Source organism: Petromyzon marinus, chromosome 68 (genome assembly GCF_048934315.1).
Source record: "Petromyzon marinus isolate PM22_M1 ecotype Great Lakes invasive population chromosome 68, UKy_Petmar_22M1.pri1.0, whole genome shotgun sequence".
Taxonomy (NCBI): domain Eukaryota; kingdom Metazoa; phylum Chordata; class Hyperoartia; order Petromyzontiformes; family Petromyzontidae; genus Petromyzon; species Petromyzon marinus.
Genome location: NC_133734.1, coordinates 1,841,806 through 1,848,740, shown reverse-complemented (window position 1 = coordinate 1,848,740; position 6,935 = coordinate 1,841,806).

Sequence of the window (6,935 nt, the reverse complement as noted above, 5' to 3'; positions counted from 1 at the left end):
TTGGTCATGAGCTAAAGAAACCTTGTATGAGGGCACTAAGCAGTCAACATGGTTATAAAATCAAAGACATAACATGGCGTCGAATGTATGATAAATTCCCTAACCACGAAAGCAGCAAAGCACACAGGGAGTGCTACTTAAAATGGAAAACCTTACAACAGTCTGTAATGGCAGCTGTCCCTGGGGGAATAGACAGCAAGCTGAAAGAAGCTCATACAAACAGAAATGGACAATAATAGAGCTATTCTGAAGAGGATACTAGATGTAACCTTGTTCTTGGCCTCTCGAAATTTACCCTTTAGGGGTAAAACAAAAGACTTGGGGGACATTCATAATGGCAACTTCTTGGGCACCCTTGAGCTCCTGTCCCATTATGACCCACTACTCAACGAACATCTACAAAAAGTCAGAGGCAAAAAAACAGGAACAAGATTGACACACTATTTAAGCTCAGATATTCAGAACGAATTTATGGAGTTACGTGGAAAACGAGTGTTAAGTAGTATTCTTAAGGAAAGGGAGGAATCAGTCTATTATTCAGTCATTTGCGATGCTACTCCTGATATTTCACATACAGAGCAAAATGTATTACTCTTACGATATGTAGGTTTTGATCAAAAAAACAAGAAATGGGAGGTTGTTGAAAGGTTTTTGGAGTTTAAAGATTTTCACAAAAAAACAGGAAGTGAGATTGCAGACATGATTGTAAATGTGCTTAACAGTCATGGCATAGATCGGAATGACTGCAGGGGCCAAGGCTATGATAATGGGGCAAACATGTCTGGAAAAATCAAGGGGGTTCAAGCCCAATTATTAAAAAAAGAATAAGCTGGCTACTTTTTCCCCTTGTGCGTCTCATACTCTGAACCTTGTTGGTGTGCATGCAGCTCAATCAAGTCCAGAGGTTACCAACTTTTTTGGCTTTGTCAATCGCCTTAATGCACATGTTAGTGCCAGCCCAGAGCGATTGGCCATCTATAAGGCAAAAACGGGTTGCACTTTACATCGTCTGTCAGACACTCGGTGGAGTGCAAGGGTTAAGGCTGTTCAACCTATAGCCAAGCACCTGCCCAGTGTCCTAGAAGCTCTTGATGCCATCCTCTCAACCTGCAGTCTGACACCAGAGGCTCGGTCTGAAGCCAGCGGCCTAAAAAAGTATTTTGAAACTTTTGATAGTTTTTATGTTGACTGTTTGGGTCAAAGTTCTGCAAGCCATTGACAAAAGGAATATTATTCTCCAGTCAGGGAAATAAACTCTTGAGACAGAGGCAGAAAATATCAGAGCATTGCAGGAGGAGATGCAACATCTGAGGGATGAATGGGAGTTTCTTTTCTGAAGCATCACTTGTTGCCCAACAGATGAGCATTAACCCTCTGTTCAGGTCAGGATTCAGACGCCAGAGGAAAAGAAAACGGTTTCACGATGAGACAGAGGTAGAGGGAGCAAGGGAGCACAGTGCAGACACCATATTCAGAAACACTGTGTTTCTTCCCATGATGGACCACATAATCAATGACTTAAGTACCAGGTTTGCCACAACAGCTGAGATCTTGGATCAGTTTTCTGTAGTTGTAAAAATGGGTCAGTTACGTGATGATCAAATCCATTCTGTATGCCAGCCATTGATTTCAAAATACAACACTGATCTGACTTGTGAATTTGAAGATGAAGTCAGACACCTCAACTCTGTATATAGGGCCACTTTCCCAGGGTGTCTGTCACCAATTTATCTGCTCAACAGCATTTACAAGATGCAGCTGCAGGGTATTTTTGGGCAGGTCTGCATAGTTTTGCGAATATTTTGCACACTGCCTGTGACCGTTGCTGGTGGCGAGAGAGCATTCAGTAAGCTGAAAGTGATAAAAAAAATATCTGAGGTCTGCTATGTTGCAGGATAGACTTTGTCACCTTGCCATACTATCCATTGAAAGCAAACTGGCAAGAAAGCTGAACTTTGATGATTTGATACGTGATTTTGCCAGCAGAAAGGCACGCCGCTGGGCCATTATAAAGTGATGTTGAACATAACTTTGTTATACCTGGATAACAAACAGTTGATGTCTGGTTCAGTACTTGTTTAGTCCTGGACTGGTTTAGGCCTGGCATTACTCCTGGTGTGTCTTCATTTTGAGGCCTTAGTTTTATTCCTGGACTGATTTAATTATGGGTTAGTTCTAGCTGATGTTTCCCGATTGAGGAGTTTGACCCAGCTAAAGCTTGTTCATGTAAAGTATATGTCAATATGTGTACATTATGTTCTGTTGTGCTTGCAATTGCAATTGAGATAATTAATGTTCTCCCTTTTATGTAAACAAGTACATATTTCTATATTTTTTTCTTGTTTTTGTAGGCTTTGTACTCATCTTTAGACATTTTAACTATGCAATGTGCTAAGTATCTTTTTTAAAGTATACTGGGCATGTTTATTAGGTTAAATTTTATCTGTAAAAAATGTAGGGGGCCCAGAAATGTTGGTTTCCATAGGGCCCAGAATTTCTGGCGGCACCCCTGGTTGTTGATTTCTTGCGTTGAGCAAACGCCTAGGTTGATTTCCTTGTCAAAAAAATGTTTGTTCGTTGTGTAGCGGTGGGGGAGTGAGGAGGGGGGAGAGTGTGGGGGGGAGGGCATACGACCGGCTGCCAGTTTCTGTCCACCGCTGGCTGAATGAGTCAGCACGACGCTCGCCGTTGTTGTGCCGATGGGTGTTGAGTGCGGGGCCGCTGCCCTCTCAGCCCTGGTGACGCGAAGTTGCGCGCTGTAGCACGCTGGTGGCGCGCTGTTGGCACGCGCTGGTGCTGGTGGCACGCTGGTGGCGCGCTGTTGGCATGCGCTGGTGCTGGTGCTGATGGCACGCTGGTGGCGCGCTCTTGGCACGCGCTGGTGCTGATGCTGGTGCTGATGGCACGTTGCTGGCCGCGCTCCCTCTCCTTGAAGATGCGCGAACGCGCCCGTGCTGGTTCGCTGACAGCAGTTTCCTCCACTGCTGGATGAGCTGCTGCACGCTCTTGCTTGGTGTTGCTGGCCGCGCTCCCTCTCCTTGAAGATGCGCGAACGCGCCCGTGCTGGTTCGCTGACAGCAGTTTCTCTCCACTGCTGGATGAGCTGCTGCACGCTCTTGCTTGGCGTTGCTGGCCGCGCTCTTTCCGTTGCTGTAGTATCTGACGCTGCGCTCGCGGGCGACAGGTCAAGTTTTTCTTCTGCTGAGTGAGCCGAGTCACACGCGCTCTCTTTGTTGAGGTTGTTGGCGGCTGTCCAAGCTTTTCCGCTGCTGGTTGAGCCACGTTGCACGCTCTCTCTCTCTGTGGAGATGCTCGAGCGCTCTCAGTGCTGATTCGCTGATACTTTGTTGGCGGCTGGCCAAGCTTTTTCTTCTGTTGCGTGAGTTGAGTCGCACGTGCTCTCTCTGTTGACGTGCGCGAACGCGCCCGTGCTGGTTCGCTGACAGCAGGTTTCCTCCACTGCTGTATGACTCACTTTTGTTGATACATCGCGACTCAGCGATCCTCGCTACTCAGCGAGGCTCGGAGCCAGCCGCTCCATGCGACTGCTCGTCCTGTGGACGTCTTGACTCGCTGATCTGTCTTGACTCTTGACTGACTTTTGAAAATGCGGATGACCGTTATATTCAAAGACAATTCTCTCCGCGCAGTGGAAAAGGGGGGGGGGGGCGTGGTCTGTGTGTGTGTGTGCGTTCGTGTGTGTGTTTGTGTCCTGGTTCTGTTCGGGTCTTCCTCAAGCCATAAACCATCAAGGAAACAGACGCTTCGATTCATCTCGAAGGCATCTGTCTGTCGACGCTGTTCATCCAGAGAGAGGGGCGGGTTCCCCCCCCCCCCCCCCTTTTTCGTACACGTTTCCGACGCACAAAGAAATTATTAAGATTTTTAAAGTTTAACGTTTCACATCACAGTTGGTATTGTACCGTACCCATATATGATTCTGCTTGTGGTTCGGGGTATTCGATTTTGTTTCCAAGTGAAGATGCTCTTCCAAGTGTATGCATTTTATCACGTGCTGCGGGGAGAGACAAAGGTGGCCGGGATCTTCCCATCTCTCTATACTTTGTGTTAACGTCACTCAAGTATCACTTCCACTCCACATTCAACCAGCCTGATCCACCCCGTTGCCTTGGCTCCTACTCAGTTTATTAATTTTCGTCATTATGTGTGTCTTATCACGTATAAATGTATGGCTGTTTATTTAACTTAAAGCTTGCTCGCTCTTTTGCTGCCCGTGTGCAGAGTGGGGTGGGGCCACTATTAAGTCCCGTGTGTGGCAGGTGGTTCCTGCGATAACGATCTGTTTGCCCTGGCGTGAAATTCCTCTCTCGCGCTCTGCGGGAGAGACAAAGGTGGTCGGGAGTACCTATCTCTTTATACTTTCGACTTTATATTTCTCAAATACCATTTGGTCCCATGTTCGCCAAGACTCGTGTTTGTTACTACGTCCTCCCGACACCCCTCTCGGTTTACCGAGGTTCGCATTGTTATGATAGAATTATTAAAAAGAAAAATAATTTTCATCCTGAGTTTAAGAGGTCCGTTTCTTGATTGTTGGAATCCATATCCCTTGGTTCTGTAAGGTTCTATAATGGAATGTCGTGTAAGGTGAACACGTTATTCTTAATTTTATGTGTGACTGATGTGTAGCCACTTCTTTAACTTAAAAACGTGTTCGCTGGCTGTTGTGTGTGTTTTCTCATTAACCCGTCTGGCTGGAAGATGGCCCCTTGTGATAAGGTGTGGTTCCTGCTTCTCCGCGCTGCGAGAGAGACAAAGGTGGTCGGGGTTGCTTGGGATATTGTTTAAACTCTTTCGTAAGTTTGCCCGTTCGCCTCATTCCTTCTCGATAACCTTTGATGTGACTCGGTATTCATGCTCTCAAGTTTGTGATTTAACAGTAAGAGTATTAAAAGGTGAAAATCATTTGATGTCGAATTAATAATTGGATAAGGATTCACTGATGTGTCTGGTGGCCTGTTCTTAATTGGAGTGAGCGTTAGGACCGCTAATTTTATCTTATTCTTGTTGTTGCCTTTTAATTTTTTACCCGTTGTTTTACTGGCAAATAAGGAAAAAAATATGTATACGATTTACCCTGTTGGCGTCTCCATGTCTACTCTCTTGGTGTTCTGAACTCGGAGGGACCTTTCCTAAGGGGCCCATCAAACTCTTGTTCATTTGGAGATTTTCGCAGATAGCTGTTAACATCCTCGCCTTGAGAGTTTTATTATTTCTTTATTTATCCATGGCCTGTTTATGATCGACATCTGGTTTTTCGTGTTTTTGGGTTTGTGGGTTTTATTGATTATTTTTTTTCGTTTGTAAAAAAAATATATGATATATATATAACGGCAAATATTATTGTTAATATATATTTTGGAAAAGGCTCATATACAACACCTCCTCTCCGCCCCCCTCTCTCTCTCTCTCTTCCCCCTCTCTTCCTACTCCATTTGGCTCTCTCTCGCTCTCTCTCTCTTTTTTTCTTCATAACTACGACAAGTGCTGCACCTGCACGCAGCCCTTCCCACAGTCAAACGGCCTCCGACGGGTAGCTTAGATCTGCATGCAGAGCTCTCTACCGTCATCTGCCTCTATCCCCCCTCTCTCTACCCTCTCTCTCTCTCTCTTTACCCCCTCTCTCTCTATCCCCCCCTCTCTCTCTATCCCCCCTCTCTCTCTACCCCCTCTCTCCCTACCCCCTCTCTCTACCCCCTCTCTCTACCCCCTCTCTCTCTACCCCCTCTCTCTCTACCCCCCTCTCTCTACCCCCTCTCTACCCCCTCTACCCACTCTCTCTACCCCCCCTCTCTCTCTACCCCCTCTCTCTACCCTCCCCCCCCTCTCTACCCCCCTCTCTCTCTATCCCCTCTCTCCCTACTCCATGTCTATGTGCCCCCCCCCCATGTTTTCTACGTAATATTTGTAAAAAAAATAACTACTCTCTCTCTCTCTCTGCCCGCGCTGGTGACTGGGTGGTCCTCCGGTTTTTTCCCTCCACGCATTTTGAATTGACATCGACCCACGCGTTCAGAGTCATTCTGCTGCTGCTGCTGCTGTGAATTTCCACGCGATATCAGCCACTTCGTTGGAGCTATCATTTGTGATAGGGGGTCTTGCATAAATGACGTCACGCGATTTTGGACGATTTTTGACCCCCCCCCTCGTCACACGACGTCACAAAAAGTCAGACCCCCCCCTCAAATATGACGTCACAAAGCTCTGCCCCCCCCCAAAAATATATATAATATAAAACATGCTTCAAATCGCTTTAAACTATTGTCATTGTAGTTGCATATTGAATGTGGCACTGCACTCTGATGTTGTAGAAGAAAACATTTATTAAAAAGTCTGTTTAATTAAGTAGAAACGTCTTGTCTATATTTATTTAAAGTTGCGCGTTTTGATGTGACGTCACATTTCTCAAACCCCCCCCCCCCCCCAAGTGCGTGACGTCATTTATGGACGGCACCTTGGCCGCATATACGTGAAGACCGCCAGAGTTATACGCCTTCCCACCCATTGAAAAGGAAGCCGCCTCCACCACCAGCATATCTACAGGGGAGCTGCACACCACCAGCATGTGTATAACGCCCCTTATACGAAATGGCCACAGCCAGCGCTCACAGGTGCACCAATCCCAGCCCTATACGTCGGTGACTTTTAACAGCCGCCGTACCATGTGGGGGCTGTGCGGTAGATCGGGCCGACGGCGAAGGCCTCGCCGTCCGGATGTCCGCCGGAAATCTGCACCCGGTGATTGGACCGCAAACAACTTTCCCACTCTGCTCGCTGGCCAATGCGACCGCAGCCTCTCGCCATCGTTTCCAAAAGACCGAAGTGGGGAGCAGGCTTCATGGCATTCCGCACAATACTCCCCCAGAAGTTTTTGTTCATTGTAGTACGGAGTTAGACTGATGGCCTTAATCTAA